Here is a 17,245-nt window from a genome sequence, read left to right as displayed (position 1 = left end):
AAATAGCAGCTGTTGCAGTGGGAGAGGTTTATTCTCTAATAGGAATAAAATATGGATTATTAGAAATTATCTTCACATACTAAGTTTAGAAAGAACCTGATTTCAGTTTCTAAACTATTATAGAATAGATATTGTGTCTATTTTGATAACAAAGTTGTTATCAAGAAAAATAGGGAAGTTATCTATTCTGGTATGTTGGTTGAAAATTTATAATCCAATAACTCCCACGATGCAACAAATAGAAATTAGTAACACATCTTCTAACTTTAAGAGAAAGCAACCTTCGGAAATGAACCAATTATATCTTTGGCATCTAAAGCTAAGTTATATTAACTTATGTAGGATTCATTGGTAGCTGATGAACTTTTGGGTTCATTAGCAGTGGAAATCTTTCCAACCTACGAGTCTTACTTGGAAGGAAAAATAACCAAGAAGCTTTTAAGTCTAAGGGGTATGGAGTCAAAGATATATTGGAATTGGTTCATTCTGATTTGTGTGATCCTATGAGCATCCAGGCAAGAGGTTGTTTCAAATATTTCATCTATTTTATAGACAACTATTTGAGTTACGGATATATTTACTTGATGTGCCGCAAGTCTAAGTGCTTTGATTAGTTCAAAGAGTACGAGGCTGATGCGGAGAAATGACAAAGTAAAAGTATCAAGACACTACGGTAAGATCGTAGTGGCAAGTACCTCTTGGGAGAATTTGGGAGTCATTTATCAGTAGTAGGGATTCAATCCAAACTAACTGCATCTGGTACACCCAACATAATGGTGTAGGAAAAGGAAGGTATAGGACTCTTATGGAAATAAGTAGATTGATGAGTTATTAAGAATATTATCAAAATCATTTTAAGGATATACTCTGAAAACAGGAGTGAATATAGTACCTTCTAAAGTCAGAACTCTCTACTCATATAGAATTGCTGAATAAGCGTAAGCCTATTTCGAAGCATATTCGGATTCGAGAAGTCCAGCACATATGCAGAAGAGAGACAATGATAAGTTGAACAGGAATTCACTTGTTTGTGGGTTATCCTAGTAAAATGAAAGTAGGTTTATAGTCTTAAAAATCAGAAGATCATTGTTAGTATCAATGACCGATTTTTAGAAAAGGACTATGTAATAAACCATGTGCTCATAAGAAAATGTGTTCTTAAGGAAATAATAAAAGGCATGTCTAATCTAGTACCAACTGTACAAGATGAGATACCACAAGGAAACTACAACACGTATCACAAATGATACACAATTGCAGAAAGTGTCTTGTCGTAGTGGGAGGGTTGTTAGGCAACCTAAAAAGATTCATGTTTTGGGAGAGTTTTTGGACTCGATCCCTGGAGGACATGAACCTGATCTCCGGACATATGACGAAACACTCCAAGATAAAGATGCAACATCTTGGCAAAGAGTAATGAATATCAGAATTAGAATATATGTATTCTAATAAAATCTGGAAGCTTGTAAAACCACCAAATGGTGTAAAAGCCTTTGGGTGTAAAAAGGTCTATAATAGGAAAAGAGGGATAGAAAGGAAGGTAGTAACTTTCAAAGCAAGGCTTGATGAAAAAGGAAACTTTTTCACTGGTAGTCATGCTTAAGTCTATCCGGATTCTTTTATCTATTTGGCAAGTGGATGTCAAGACAGCATTCCTTAATGGAAGTCTTGATGAAAGCATCCATATAAAGCAACCAGAAGGGTTCATTGCAAAGGGCTAAGAGCATCTTGTGTGCAAGCTCAATCAGTCTATGGAGGCAAAGCTTCAAGGTCTTGGAACATCCGGTTTATCAAAGTAATCCAGACCTATGGATTTATTGAGTAAATGGATAAGTCTTGTGTATACAAAAGGTGTGATGGAAACGTGGTGGTATTTCTTGTACTATACGTAGATAATATTTTTGGTAGTTGGAAACAATATCAAAATGTTGTCAGAAGTAAGGGTATGGTTGTCCAAATAATTCGATATAAAGGACTTGGGAGAATGTATATATTTTTGAGATCAAAGTAATAAGGGATCGAAAGAAAAAAATATATTTTACTTATCCCAAGCTTGATACATCAGAAAATCCTTGCTCGTTTTAAGCATGAAAAACTCCTCAAAAGGTTTCTTACCTTTTAAGCATGGAGTGTCTTTATCTAAAGAGATGTCTCCGATGACATCAAAGGAGATTGAGGACATGTAGGCAGTTCTTTATGCTTCGGCAGTTAGACAACCTAATGTATGCTATGCACAAGATCAGAAATCTATTTTGCCAAGGGCATAGTTAGCAGATATCAAAGTAACCCTAGACAAGGACATTGGACTGCAGTAAAGCATATATTAAAGTACCTTAGAGGCGCTAGAGACTATATGCTAGCTTACAAGGCAGTTAATTTGGTCCCTGTGGGTTACACGGATTTTGACTTCCAATCGGATAGGGACAATAATAAGTCGACCTCGGGGTTTTGTGTTTACTTTAGGAGGAAAAGTCATAACTATGGAAGAGTGATAAGCATAGGTGTTTTTCTGAACTCCACCATAGAAGCTGAGTATATGGCAAGCCTCTGAGGAAACCATAAAAGCTGAATGACTTAATTACCTCAAGATAGACTTAGATATGATTTCTAGTTTGTCCAAAGATTATTACAATTTATTATAATAATAATGGTGCAGTAACAAACTCGAAGAAACCATGAGTCTATAAGGCAAGTAAACACAATAGAGCGCAAGTACTACCCAATACGAGAAATTGTATAACAAGGAGAAGTTGTTGCCGCCTAGATTTCATCAGATGATAACCTAAGGTCCTTAAGGCAAGAGCTTTTTGAAAGGCATGGGAATCAGATGTATGGCAGCATATATGGCAGCTTAGTCTTTTAGTATAAGTGGGAGATTGTTAGAGTGTATACTAAAAGCCTAGCTTTTGGTATAAATATTTATTATGAATAAAGAATCACATTTGGTCAAATTGTCTACATTTGTTTGTAGTTGTTCATTTAATTTATATTGTAGATAACATAGTATGTGGTGTCACATGCAGAAGATGATGTTATCAGTACCTTATAAATTTTAAACAGTAGCTCACGACCAAAATGGAAAGGAACAAACCATTAGAAGGTCGTAGTGTAATTAGGTATTAGTTTATCTTGACTATATAATTATACTAGTACACTCAGAGTGTATTGAGTAGGACCATTTGAGGTCGTTTCTTTTATACTGACTTTATAAAGGAACAAAGACCTCAGTTATTATGGAAGTGTGTGCTCTTAATCCTAATATAATAACAAGCACATATATTTGATATTTATTTCTTTAATTTATCAATGGGTGAGATTTAGTTCGATGAATCAATAAGCCCGATAAGTTGGGAAATGGTATCACTTATAGTGTGTGTTGTTGATTATAGAAGGAAACTGTGTCCTAGAGATACTAGGTTGATAATGTCCTCAAGAGGAGCTCATAAGGATTGTCATGTTAAACCCTGCAGGTGGACTTAGTCCGACATGATAATAAGGTTGAGTGGTACTACTCTTGGACTTAGATATTAATTAAATGAGTTGTCAGTAACTCACTTAATTAGTGGACATTCGATATCTTAAACACAGGGAGACTAACACACTCATAATAAGAAGGAGCCCAAAATGTAATTTGGGATTGGTGCGGTAGTTCAATAATAATTCTCTAGTGGAATGAATTATTATTGATAAAATTAAGTTGTGTGTTCGGGGCGAACACGGGATGCTTAATTTTATCGGGAGACCAAAACCAATTCCTCCTCTCGGTCCCTATCGTAGCCTCTTAATTATAGAGTACTATACCCACCTATACCCACCTTCTTACCCATCCTATAGGGGCCGGCCAAGCTAGCTTGGAGACCAAGCTAGGGCCGGCCATGGGTATGTTCATGGGTGAATTCATGTGGTCGTCCCTATTAAAATAAAAGGAATTTTAATTTTAAAATTTTCTTATGTGGATAATATAATTTAAAAGAGAGTTTAAAATTTAAATCCTTCCTTTTATAAGATTCTACAAAAGATTAAGAGAAGAGTTAAAATCTCTTTCCTTATTTGTAGATTAAAAGGTTGATTTTAATTTTGGTAAAAACTTTCCTTTTAATTATATTCATGATTTAAAAGAAAGTTTAAAAATTAAAAATTCTCTTTTATTAGTTTCTACAAAAGATTAAGAAAAGATTTAATATCTTTCCTTATTTGTAGATTGAAAGGAGATTTTAATTTTTAGAGATAACTTTCCTTTTTGGAAATTATCCACATGTTTAAAAGAAAGATTTTAATTTATAAAATTTTTTTTATTAACCAATCATGAAGGGATTAAAATTATTGGAGAAATTTTTATAAATTTCTAGAAACAAATTAGGAAGTTTTAATTTTTGTTTTAATTAAAACTCTCTTTGTTTTGGGGAGAAGAGTGGCCGACCATTATAATTTGAAAAGAGAAAATTATTTTAATTAAATAAATTTTCCTTTTCAATGGCAAAAGAATTAAGGAAGTTTTTATTAAATTTTCCTTATTTGCCAAGACCAAGGATTATAAAAGAGGGGGTAGAGGAGGCTTCAAGGCTAACGACTCTATTCTTTTTCTCTCTCTTTTCTTCCTTGGGTGTGGCCGGCCCTTTCTTTCCTCTCCTCTCCTTTGTGTGGCCGAAACCTTCTCATGGTGGAGATAGCTTTGGTGGCCGGATCTAAGAAGGAGAAGAAGGAGAGAAAAGAAGCCTCTTTTCTAGCATCCCTTGGAGCATGGTGGTGGTGGCCGAACCTCTTCATCCTAGGAGAAGTTTTGATGGCCGAAACTTGTAAGGAAGAAGAAGGTGCTTGGTGGTTCTCATCTCGGAAGATCGTTGCCCACACAACGTCCGAGGTTAGAAGAGGAATACGGTAGAAGATCAAGAGGTCTTTCTAAAAGGTATAACTAGTAATTTTTCTTTCCGCATCATACTAGTTATTTTTGGAAATAATACTAAATACAAGAGGCATACGATTCTAGAGTTTCGAATTTGTTTTCGATATAGTGTTCTTTTGTTTTTCTTTCCCTTGTGATTTGATTGTTCTTTTCGGTTAACCTAAAGTTATTTTAGGAAATTAAATATTAGCTTTCCATAAAAGGTTTTGTCTAGTCGGTGGTGGTTGCTCCCATATCCAAGAAGGCCATGTGCCTCGCCACGTCAGTACTGGGAACCAATTATGGAAATTAATATTTAATGGAATTAATAACTTAAGGTGATTTGGGTCGAACGTGTTAAGTTCCGCAGGATACCCAAGACAAAACCTAAAAGAACGAATAGATTAAGTTTTGGATCAAACGTGTTAAGTTCCGCAGGCGATCCAAAATTTAATTTAAAAGAACACATGGTAGCTAGGAAAAGGTTCAGACCTTTGTACAAAATTTTTGTACAGTGGAACCTCTAGGTTTTCCGAGTAGCAACCAACATTACTGGTGTCATCACTAGCAGTCATGACATTTGCTTGTGCCTTGGTGTTGGACATATTGCTTTGGTTTTTCTTCTTAGGGCAGAATTTGGCATAATGTCCAATTTGCCCACATGACCAGCACGACTTGGTTCCATTTTTCTTTTGAACCTTTGGCTTGGGTTTCATCTTGTTCTTCATTTTCTGATTTTTGAATTTCTTCTTGTCAGATTAGACTACTACATTTGCCTTTGGAATAAAGTCCATAGGCATTCTTGTATCATCATTTTTATGTTGCTTCCGATGTTCTTCTTCGATATTTAAGGCAATCATCAAATCTTCTAGAGAGATTTTACCTCTCCGATGTTTAAGAGTCATGCCAAAATCTTCCCAACTCGGAGGCAATTTTTCGATGATAGACAAGACCTGAAATTTTTCAGGTAATGACATATCTCCTTCAGCAAGACCATGAATTTGGACTTGGAATTCATGTGTTTGCTCGACCACTGATTTGCCTTCAACCATTTTGAAGTTTAGGAATTTTGCCACAGTGTACTTTTCTAATCCAGAATCTTCGGAGTTGTATTTTTTATCCAAAGATTTCCACAACTCTTTAGCCGAAGATGTTGAGCAGTACACATCAAATAGTGCGTCTGAGAGGGCAGACAGGATTCTCCCATGGCAAAGATAATCCCTTTGCTTAAACCTCTCTAAGGCAGCACTACGGGCAGGTTCCTCTTCATTAGGTGAAGGAGGGTCTGTTTCTATAACGGAGAATAGCCCTAGCATAGTTAGCTAAAATTTCATCCGTTGTTGCCAACGTCTGAAGTTTTGCCCGAAATATCTCTCGGGTCTGGCACTAGCCTCATTAGGTCCCGTTACCCTATCATTCATCATGTCTATCGATGTTAGGCGATAAATTCTCTAAGAATGTTGTATTCTATAAGCAATAATACAGTAATGTATTTGCACAAAAACAGCTAGCATGAAATAAACAGATAAAAAAGAGCAGGGTTAGAAAATAGTTATCCGGGGTTGAAGCATCGGCGTGCCGACTTTCCTTAGAGAATTTATCGCCGCCCCACGGTGCAAAGGCTCTCCGGCAAAATCCTCCCAAGATCCGACAACCACTTGTGACGATCGTAGGTGCACTCCAAGACAATCGTCACACTCGAACCCAACCTCAGATCGCATAGACCAAGCCTCAGGACTGTAAAACTCGGGAACCAGAAAAAGACCTCAAATCACAGAGAAGAGAGGAGAAGAAAGCAGGAATAGCTTGAGTGAATAAGAGAGGGACAACGCCTCCCCTTTTATTCACTATGAAGAGACTCGAAGCACTGCTTCGCCAGCGAACAAATGCGTCGCTGTTTCGCCTCCTGCGTCCTTTCCTCATGCGGGAGTGTCGCTTCGCCTTCTGAGTCCGGAGGCTAGCAAAAATGAACAGAACCAGAGAATCAAACCAACTGGTTTGGTTCAGACCGAACCATACCAGAGACTGGCAAAAACGGACCGGGCCGCCTACAAGTGCTAGGCCCACGAGCTGGGGATTTGCACCCCCCTGCACGCGATAATCGCATGCGTCGCGCTTGGTTTATGGATTTCCGGCTCGAACCCCCCGAACCCACTTGATTTGGGCTTGACCCGCGCATGCGTGTAGGTCTACCCAACTTTGCTAAGCAAGGATGGAATGACTCCATATGTAAGGCCATTCCAACTTTCTTTGCTTAGCAATGTGGGACTAAATGCATACACATATGCATTACAAAAAATAAAGAAATAATTTGAATTTTCAAAAGAAAACAATTATTTTAAAACAAAATTCAACAATTAGTTCCATTATTTGAGTTGTATTATTGTTGCATGCATGTTCAGATTGATATATAGTTTTAGTTGAGAACACATGCTTGAGTAGAATGTATAGATGAGTTATTTATGTTTCAGCTGTTACTTATTGCATGTTTCGAGTTTGTAAAGAGTTATAAGTATAACTATCAACATGTGAGCAATACTAGTTAAGTAAAGTTAATAGTCTAGTAACGTCCCACCCTCACAGACTAGTAGAGTGGAGGGTGGGGTGTTACAATTAGTGCTTGGGAATGCCAATCCTTAATGCTCGGGAGCATCAATCATCAGTGCTCGGGAATGCCAATCTTTAACTACTTGGGGGTGCCCCTTGTTTGAAAGTTAAGCTTGGCTGGTCAAGGTATTCAAGGATATCTGATTTTTTGACTGGTTACTGTAAGTACCCGTGATAGTTTTGATGTGAACAACCAAGTTAGAATTAGGTCCTATTATCTTTGGATGTCTTATGTCTAAGTGTGAAGGAACTTAGGATTATAGGAAGTTGAGCAAAAGATATAGCTAATGAGAAGGATAGCACGGGAGAGAGTCGACGGGATAGTGTGTGTTTGAGGGATGAGACACTATGGAAGAGTGTGCTGGTGGACGAGAAGGAGGCGTGCGACGTTTCTGAGGGATGAGAAGTAGGAGCGGAAGGTTACTTGAGAAGACTGGAAAATGAGTTTAGGTGAGCCTTATTTTGGATGGCCGAAATCATCTAAGCGTGTAGAGGCAGAGCGGAAGACCCAGATGAAAAATCAACTTTAGGTTAACTAGAGTCCGGGCGCCCAAACCAGCTTGGTCCAGCCGGGGCGCCTTGGCGAGGAGCCCTTGTGCAAAAGCGATCCGGGAGCCTAGAACCCTTCCAGGTGCCCAGACTAGAGATTTTATCCAGATTTATTGTGACACGATCCGTTGCTACATGGATAAAGTTTTATCTATATCCAGACACCCAAAACCCTTCCAGATGCCCGGATCAAGACTATAAATATAACCCTAATCCCAGTAGCTAAAAATAACACTTGTAAACGATCTTATTTCTGCTTAGCTTTATGATCTAGTGCTTTAACTGCTGTAAGAGGCTTCTCCGCCAGAAGGAGATTTTAGTGAGCTTTCAACATCTTGGATTAGCAATCTCATGATTGCAAACCAAGTAAAAGATCTGTCTCTTTTTTTTTTTTTTTTTTTTAATTAGTTTTTTTTTGCAAGTGTTTTAATCAAGCTATAAGATCAAGAAAGGTTTGTATTATTATTTTCAAGTAATTCACCTCCTCTTGCCGGCCACAAAGGACCTACAAGTGGTATAAGAGCCCAACCACTTCAGAAGGACTAACTGTCGATCGAAGCACAGAAGTTGATGGTCGGACCGAGTATTTATTCGCCTAAGTTTGAGGAGGAGTTCACGAACTGAAAAAAGAAGATGGTGGTATTTTTTTAAAACAAATTTTGATTTATTATTAATAATGAAATTTGGTTTTGCAGTACCAAAGGACAAAGAAGAACATCAATAGACTATGATCCTGTCCGAATCGCCGAACCAAAGGACGCTGGGCACGTGGTGCTTTCCTAGTCGTTGGCGCAGGCCTCCGAAGCTCCGGCGATCCTGCACAGAAGTCGGGCCGGGAAGGGGTCCCGGCGGCGACCCTCCGACGCTCAAGTCAGGCAAAGCTCAATAGAGAGAAAAGGGCTCCAAAACTCGTAGCGTGCGTACCTCCGGCGAAGTGAGAGGTTCTTTATATAGAGCGGTGAAAGAACTAATGCACGTCCACCGAGGTGCATACGTGTCTGCAGCCCATACCCCGGTATGCACCTGTCAGAGAGCTTACCTGACGCCTTACTGCAACAGTCCCGTTGTGCCTTCGATGGGACAACAGGACACCCTGTTGTCAGACTAGGAGTATGGCCTAGCCATATGACTTGACGGCTGTCAGAAGATGTTCCCCCTTCTTTACTGCTCATACTCCGGGGCGTCCGACCGGCTGGACAGGGAGTCCGTCTGGCCGGCCCCTCTTCCTTTTATGCGCTGGCCGGATGGCACTCATCTCACGTCCGGCCTGCCGTTGACATTGGTGTGCTGGGGAAATTTCCAGTAGGCGCTAAGTAGAGACTGTTAGCAGTGTCATTTTCTCCTGGTTCTTCCGCTTGACTCTTAACTACTGTTTCGACAGAGCGTCGGAACCCCGACCCGGTCGGGGCGCCTTTTACTACCGAATGTCCCTTGGTCGGCCGATCGGTTTCATCGGTTTCATCCATTTCTTCCAAGTCCGGTCGGCTCACCCTTCTCAGGCGGGCTACTTGGCCATTTGACCTCCACGTGGCGTTGACCCCTCGTTAGGGGGTCCCGGGCTCTTACCACCGGATCACTTGCCTTCCCCTCGAGTCTAGTCGAAGGAGGCGAAATCCGACTGACTGGACTGCCGACGCTCAAAGAATATCAAGAGGGGGAGTCGGCCCGTTCGGACGAAGTGAGGAAGGCGTATCTCCGCTCGGAAGATTTCGGAGAGAAGTTTACTGACAAGATATCCCTCACTTTCGAAGAAGCGATCAAGGCGGCGGTAGATTACCTGAAAACCAAGGGCCACCTACCGGCCGAGCTGGCCATCCCCCCCGAGGACCTCGCGACAGTGATGGGCGCCATCCTAGACACTCTTTTTGATTTTGACGCGTGATATGCGTTTTTTAAACTTTTTTGTATTCCAGCCGTTCGGCTCAACTTATTTTTGTAGTAACTTTTTTGGTTCACCCAGTGCATAATAGATAATCTTTTCTGTTCCTCCAACCTCCGTTTTGACAAGAAATTTTTCTTTCGTCACATTTTAAGTGTTCTTTATAACTCCTCCGCTCGGCTTTACGCTATAACGTGGACTCAAGCCGCTTGCCTTCAATAACATCTTTCTCCATGCAACTAGGTAGCCGCTCGGCGCTCGAACGTCATTCGTTCACTTGCTCACATTTTTAATTCTAATTAACCCTCTCTAGCTTTGCGCCTTATTTCAAAGGGGTTTGCACTAGATTCTTGCAATGCGAGCCGCTCGGATGTTTATAGACGTCGGCTCGTCTCTCGATATTTAACGTCGGAGCTCGACAGTCTTCCGCTCAGACGTTTATAGACGCCGGCTCGTCTCTCGATATTTAACGTCGGAGCTCGACGGTCTTCCGCTCGGACGTTTATAGACGCCGGCTCGTCTCTCGATATTTAACGTCGGAGCTCGACGGTCTTCCGCTCGGACGTTTATAGACGCGGCTTGTCTCTCGATATTTAACGGGCTCGGCGGTCTTCCGCCGGCCGTTTATAGACGCGGCTCGTCTCTCGATATTTAACGTCGGAGCTCGGCGGTCTTCCGTTCGGACGTTTATAGACGCCGGCTCGTCTCGATTTTTAACGTCGGAGCTCGGCGGTCTTCCGCTCGGGCGTTTATAGACGCCGGCCTGTCTCTCGATATTTAACCGGGGAGCTCGACGGTCTTCCGCTCGGACGTTTATAGACGTCGGCTCGTCTCTCGATATTTAACGTCGGAGCTCGACGGTCTTCCGCTCGGACGTTTATAGACGCCGGCTCGTCTCTCGATATTTAACGTCGGAGCTCGACGGTCTTCCGCTCGGACGTTTATAGACGCCGGCTCGTCTCTCGATATTTAACGTCGGAGCTCGACGGTCTTCCGCTCGGAGGGTTATAGACGCCGGCTCGTCTCTCGATATTTAACGTCGGCGCTCGGCGGTCTTCCGCTTCGGACGTTTATAGACGCCGGCTCGTCTTTGCGTCGGCCGCTCGGACGTTTATAGACGCCGGCTCGTCTCTCGATATTTAACGTCGGAGCTCGACGGTCTTCCCGGCTAACTTTTAACTGATTATATACGCCCTGCCGAGGGGCGAGGGGTCCTCGTTATCGATCGTGCGGCTTGTTTAATGTACCTCCGGCCGAACGGTCCGGGGCCTTCGATACTAAGCCTTTGGCTCGGATACAATTCACACTGCCGAACGGCGCGGGGTCTACGTCATCGAGCGTTTGGCTCATATATTTGTACGCCCCGGCCGAACGGCATGGGGTCTTCACGCAGTAGGTCGTTCGGCGAATAATGCTCAATGCGTTTTCATCTTTTTGCTTCCTGCATTACAAGGACATAGGCGACTAGCATATACACAAAAATGAATTACATTCGTGCACCTTTCACCCAGCTCGATAAGGCTGGAGATGATTGACACTCCACGGTCGATCCAGCTGCCGTCCGGCTTCATCCTCCAAATAATATGAGCCTGAGCGGAGCTTTTCAATAACCTTGAAGGGGCCCGCCCACGGTGCCTCCAATTTGCCGACGTCGCCGACCGGCTTGACTTTCTTCCAAACAAGATCACCGACCTGGAATGATCTGGGGATTACGCGGCGATTGTAATTTTGCTTCATCCGTTGCCGGTACGCCATCAGCCGGACGGACGCCTTGGCTCTTTCCTCTTCGACCAGGTCCAGCTCTATGTTCCTCCGCTCGGCGTTGCCCTCATCATAGCTTTGGATCCTAGCGGATTTGACTCCGACTTCAACAGGAATGACCGCTTCGCCGCCATACACCAAGTGGAAAGGCGTGACGCCCGTCCCTTCCTTTGAAGCCGTTCGAATGACCCATAAGACGCACGACACTTCATCTGGCCAACTTCCTCCCAAATGGTCGAGCCGAGCGCGCAAAATACGAAGAATTTCCCGATTGGCCACTTCGGCTTGACCGTTGCTTTGGGGATAAGCCACGGACGTGAAGTGTTGCTCGATGCCGTAGCTTTTGCACCAATCCTCTAGCATCTTCCCTGTGAATTGCCGCCCATTGTCTGAGACCAATCGGCGAGGGATGCCGAACCGACAGATGATGTGTTGCCAGATAAATTTTTTGACCATCTGTTCGGTGATCTTGGCTAGCGGCTAGGCCTCCACCCACTTGGAGAAATAATCAACCGCCACTAGCAAAAATTTCCGCTGCCCGGTCGCCATCGGGAATGGACCAACAATATCCATTCCCCATTGATCGAATGGACATGAAACTATTGATGCCCTCATTTCTTCTGCCGGTCGGTGGTTGAAGTTATGGTATTTTTGGCATGAAAGACACGTCGACACTGTCCGAGCGGCATTTGCTTGTAAAGTCGGCCAAAAGTATCCAGCTAGCAGGATCTTCTTAGCTAGTGCTCGTCCGCCCGGATGTCCTCCGCACGATCCTTGATGTACTTCTTGGAGGATGTAAGCCGAGTCCTCCGAGCTCACGCATTTCAACAACGGGCGTGAGAAAGCCTTTTTATAAAGCTGATCGCCGATGAGTGTGAACCGACCGGCTCTCCTCCTTAGCAGCTGGGCTTCATACTCATTGGATGGTGTGGCGCCCGAGCGGAGGAACTGTATGAGGGGCGTCCTCCAGTCGCATGGAAATGTGAGGCCTTCCATCCGGTCGACGTGCGCTACCAACAGTACTTTTTCAATTGGCTGCTGAATGGCGACCGGCGTTATTGAGCTCGTGAGTTTGGCTAACTCATCAGCTGCTTGATTTTCTGCTCTGGGTATCTTCTGGACAATAACTTCTCTAAAATCGGTTTCGACTTCTCGAAGGCTTGAGAGCTTGGTGGTTGATTTCAAAGGTCTGGGAGGCTGGCGGCCAACTGCGAATCCGAGTGGGCGTTGCAGACCAGCTCCCACATGCCGGGCAGCCTGCAAGCCAGCTATGAGGGCCTCATACTCTGCTTCATTGTTGGTAGCCTTATAATCCAGCCGGACGGATAAGTGCACCTTTTCTTCTTGAGGGGAGAGCAACAATATTCCAATCCCGCTTCCGAGCCGAGTGGACGACCCATCCACATATATTCTCCACATAGCTTCCGGCTCCGGCGTTTGTACCTCAGTCACAAAATCGACTAAGGATTGCGCTTTGATCGCCGAGCGGGGCTGGTATTGGATGTCAAATTCACTTAACTCCGTCGTCCATTTGATGAGCCGCCCGGATGCTTCTGGATTTAGTAACACATGTCCGAGCGGGCTATTGGTCTTGACGATGATAGTATGCGCCAAGAAGTATGGACGGAGGCGCCGAGCAGCAAGGATCAGAGCAAAAGCCAGCTTCTCGAGCCCAGTGTAGCGAGATTCAGCATCTTTTAAAATATGACTAAGGAAATACACGGGCTCTTCTCTGCTCGTCCTCACTAAAGCCGAGCCGATTGCATGCTCGGTTGAAGATAAGTACATATAAAGTGGCTCACCAGCAGTCGGCTTGGCTAATACTGGGAGAGAGTTCAGATAGGCCTTCAAGTCTTCAAACGCCCGATCGCATTCTTCATCCCAGTGAAACTTTGTAGCCTTGCGTAAGATCTTGAAAAAAGGAAGGCTCCGGTCGGCGGTTTTGGAGATGAATCTGGACAGAGCGGTTATACGACCGGTCAAACGCTGCACTTCCCTTGTATTTCTTGGAGGCGGCATATCTTGCAGAGCTTTCACCTCGCTGGGATTTGCTTCGATGCCTCGTTCGGTCACTATGTACCCCAAGAAACGCCCTCCTTTTGCTCCGAACAGGCACTTCTGGGGATTAAGCTTGACTCCATATTTGCGTAGCGTTCGGAAGGTTTCTTCTAGGTCGTTGAAGAGATCGGCCACTCGGACGGACTTAACGAGAATGTCATCCACATAAACTTCTAGATTCCGCCCGATCTGCTCTCTGAATACTTTATTCATCAAACGCTGATATGTGGCCCCCGCATTCTTCAGTCCGAACGACATCACATTATAGCAATAAGTGCCGTCGGCCGTCACGAAACTTACTTTTTCTTGATCTTCACGGGCGAGCGGCACTTGGTGATAACCCTGGTAGGCGTCAAGCATACAGATTAATTCGCAGCCGGCCGTAGAGTCCACCAGCTGATCTATCCGGGGCAGAGGATAAAAATCTTTCGGGCAAGCTTTGTTGAGATCCCGAAAATCTATGCACACTCTCTACTTGTTGTCTGACTTGGAGACTAATACTACGTTGGCCAACCAGCTCGGGAATTGCACTTCGCGTATATGGCCGGCTTCCAGAAGTTTTTCCACCTCCGCTCGGATGATGGAATTCTGCTCGGCGCTGAAGTCCCTTTTTCTTTGCTTCACCGGCCGTGCGTCCGGTCGGACATGTAGCTCATGTTGCGCTATGCTAGGCGAAATTCAAGGCAGCTCATGCGTCGCCCAGACGAAGACATCATGATTTCTTCGGAGGCATTGGGTCAGCTCCTCTTTCTGCTTCTCCTCCAGATCGGATGCAATAAAAGTCGTGGCCTTCGATCGGGTTGGGTGAATCTGCACTTCCTCTTTCTCTTCATAAATTAAAGAGGATGACTTTTCAGTGATGGCGTTTACCTCGATCTGGGGCATCTTCCGAGCGGAATTGGCTTCTGCTCGGACCATCTCGATGTAACATCGCCGAGCTGCTAGCTGATCTCCCCGTACTTCTCCCACTTTGCCCTCCACGGGGAACTTGATCTTCTGATGGAAGGTTGAGACGACCGCTCGGAATTCGCTGAGCGCCGGTCGTCCCAGAATGACGTTGTAGGACGAGGGAGAGTCGACCACCATAAAGTTTGTTGTCCTTGTCCTCCTGAGTGGCTCTTCTCCCAACGAGGTAGCCAGCCGGATCTGTCCGACCGGCTGAACTTCGTTACCCGTAAACTCGTAGAGCGGAGTTGTCATGGGTAACAGCTCGGCTCGATAAATTTACAGCTGATCTAACGCCTTCTTGAATAAGATGTTGACTGAGCTCCCTGTGTCAACAAATACGCGGTGAATTATGTAATTGGCTATTACCGCTTTGATGAGCAGAGCATCGTCGTGGGGTACTTCAACTCCTTCCAAGTCCCCTGGCCCGAAACTGATTTCCGGTCCGTTCTCCCACTCTTGGCTGCAGCCGACTGCATGAATTTGGAGCTGCCGGACGCTTGCCTTTCTAGCTCGATTGGAGTCTCCTCCGGTCAGCCCGCCAGCAATAACGTTGATCTCACCTCGGGAAGTATTGCTTCTATTTTCCTCTTCCCGAGCGGACGGTCGGGACTGTTCTCTGGACGCTCGGCGATTCTCCTACCTTGGAGAACGATGCCGATCAGGGGCCTGTTGCTGCGGCCTATCGGTTCGTGTCTGTTCGGCATCATGAGTTCTCTGCTGCCTGTCGACTGAGGGAGACCGTCGTCCGGCATTCCGAGGCACGGGATGAGCCACGAAGGGAAAACTTCGACAATCCCTTGTATTGTGCGTATCCATCCGGTGGAAGGAGCAGAACATCGGGGTCCATTTCTTCTTTGGCTTTGGCCGAGCGGCAGCTACCTCTTGCACGTGGGATCGGACGTGGGGGGCTCTGATTGCTTCGACCCTCGGTCCTCTGGGCGGCTGATGAGCGGCATGTTGTTTCCGCTCGGACGGAGGTGGCCGCTCGGCTGGAATTTCTTTTTTCCTGGCCGCTTGCGCTTCTTCCACGTTGATGTACTCGTTAGCCCGGTGTAGCATGTGATCATAATCCCGGGGCGGCTTTCGGATGAGCGATTGGAAGAAATCTCCTTCCACTAGGCCTTGTGTGAAGGCATTCATCATAGTTTCCGAGGTGGCCGTTGGAATGTCCATCGCCACTTGGTTGAACCGCTGGATGTAACCTCGAAGCGATTCACGGGCTTCTTGCTTGATGGTGAACAGGCTCACGCTCGTTTTCTGGTAGCGTCGGCTGCTCACAAAATGGTGGAGGAAGGCCGTTCGGAAATCCTTGAAGCTCGTGATGGATCCGTCCGGCAACCTCCGAAACCACCGTTGAGCCGACCCGGAGAGGGTGGTGAGGAAAACCCGACACTTCACCCCATCTGTGTATTGATGTAGGGTTGTCGTGTTGTCAAACTTACCCAAATGATCATCTGGGTCGGTTGTCCCATTATACTCGCCGATCGTCGGAGGCACGTAATGCTTGGGCAGGGGGTCTCGCAGAATAGCCTCTGAAAATTGGCGATTGATCCGCTCGGGCGATGCGTCCGCTCGGGGGGCTTTCCCCTTTCTGGCATCTCGTCTAGGCATTTCATCCGAAGAAGATCCCCTATCTCTGTGAACTGGTACGGCTTCAGGGGTGCGGAACAAGGCTCGATGAAATGCAACGGTGGCTGGTGGCGCTGATGTTGCTTGCTGCTCCGGCCGCTCGGCTGTGGCTTTCTGTTTTTGCTCCACGAGCTTGGCGGACCTTATCTCGATCAGAGCGTCGAGTTCCTCATTCGAAAGCGTCACCGTGTGTTGTCGTCCAGCCTCGTCCATTGTTTCCGATCGGATGCAGGAGTGTTCCCACAGACGGCGCCAAATTGATCCTGTCAGAATCGCCGAACCAAAGGACGCTGGGCACGTGGTGCTTTCCTAGTCGTTGGCGCAGGCCTCCGAAGCTCCGGCGATCCTGCACAGAAGTCGGGCCGGGAAGGGGTCTGATAACCATGATTTTACTGCATTATTTTGATTCATATATGCATGGTTTGATGTTGATTTCATAGGTTAAAATCATGGTTACATCACATTTTGTGCATTGTGTATTTTTGGACTTAATTGCAAATTACTTTATTTTTATATTATTTGATGCTAATATTTGATTCTTATTTTGTAGGCATCAAAGGATCTTGGATTTGGATTTATTTGGACCGAAATTGGGCAAGAATCGGAGTTTAAACGACAAGATCAAGCTTTGGGTCGATTTGGGCCATTCATCAAGAATAGGAGAGATCTGGACCATCCGTTGAAGATCTGGCCGATCCAACCTAATGGGGAGCAGATATGAGCCATTGATGAAGATCCAGAAGTTTTGATCCAGATCTGAGTTCATCTAGCCATTGATCCAGCCGAAATAATCTGGGTCGTTCATTGAAGACTGGGCAGATCTGGGCCATCCAGTGATGATCTGATCGATCCGACCTATGGGAGGGTAGATCCAGACCCTAGAGCAAGATCAGTACCTTCAGATCGGATTTTGGGCAAACTTTCACCGTTGA

The sequence above is a fragment of the Zingiber officinale genome, chromosome 3B (assembly GCF_018446385.1).
Source record: "Zingiber officinale cultivar Zhangliang chromosome 3B, Zo_v1.1, whole genome shotgun sequence".
Taxonomy (NCBI): Eukaryota; Viridiplantae; Streptophyta; class Magnoliopsida; order Zingiberales; family Zingiberaceae; genus Zingiber; species Zingiber officinale.
The sequence above is the reverse complement of the archived record's forward strand: the minus strand, read 5'-3'. Positions refer to the sequence as shown.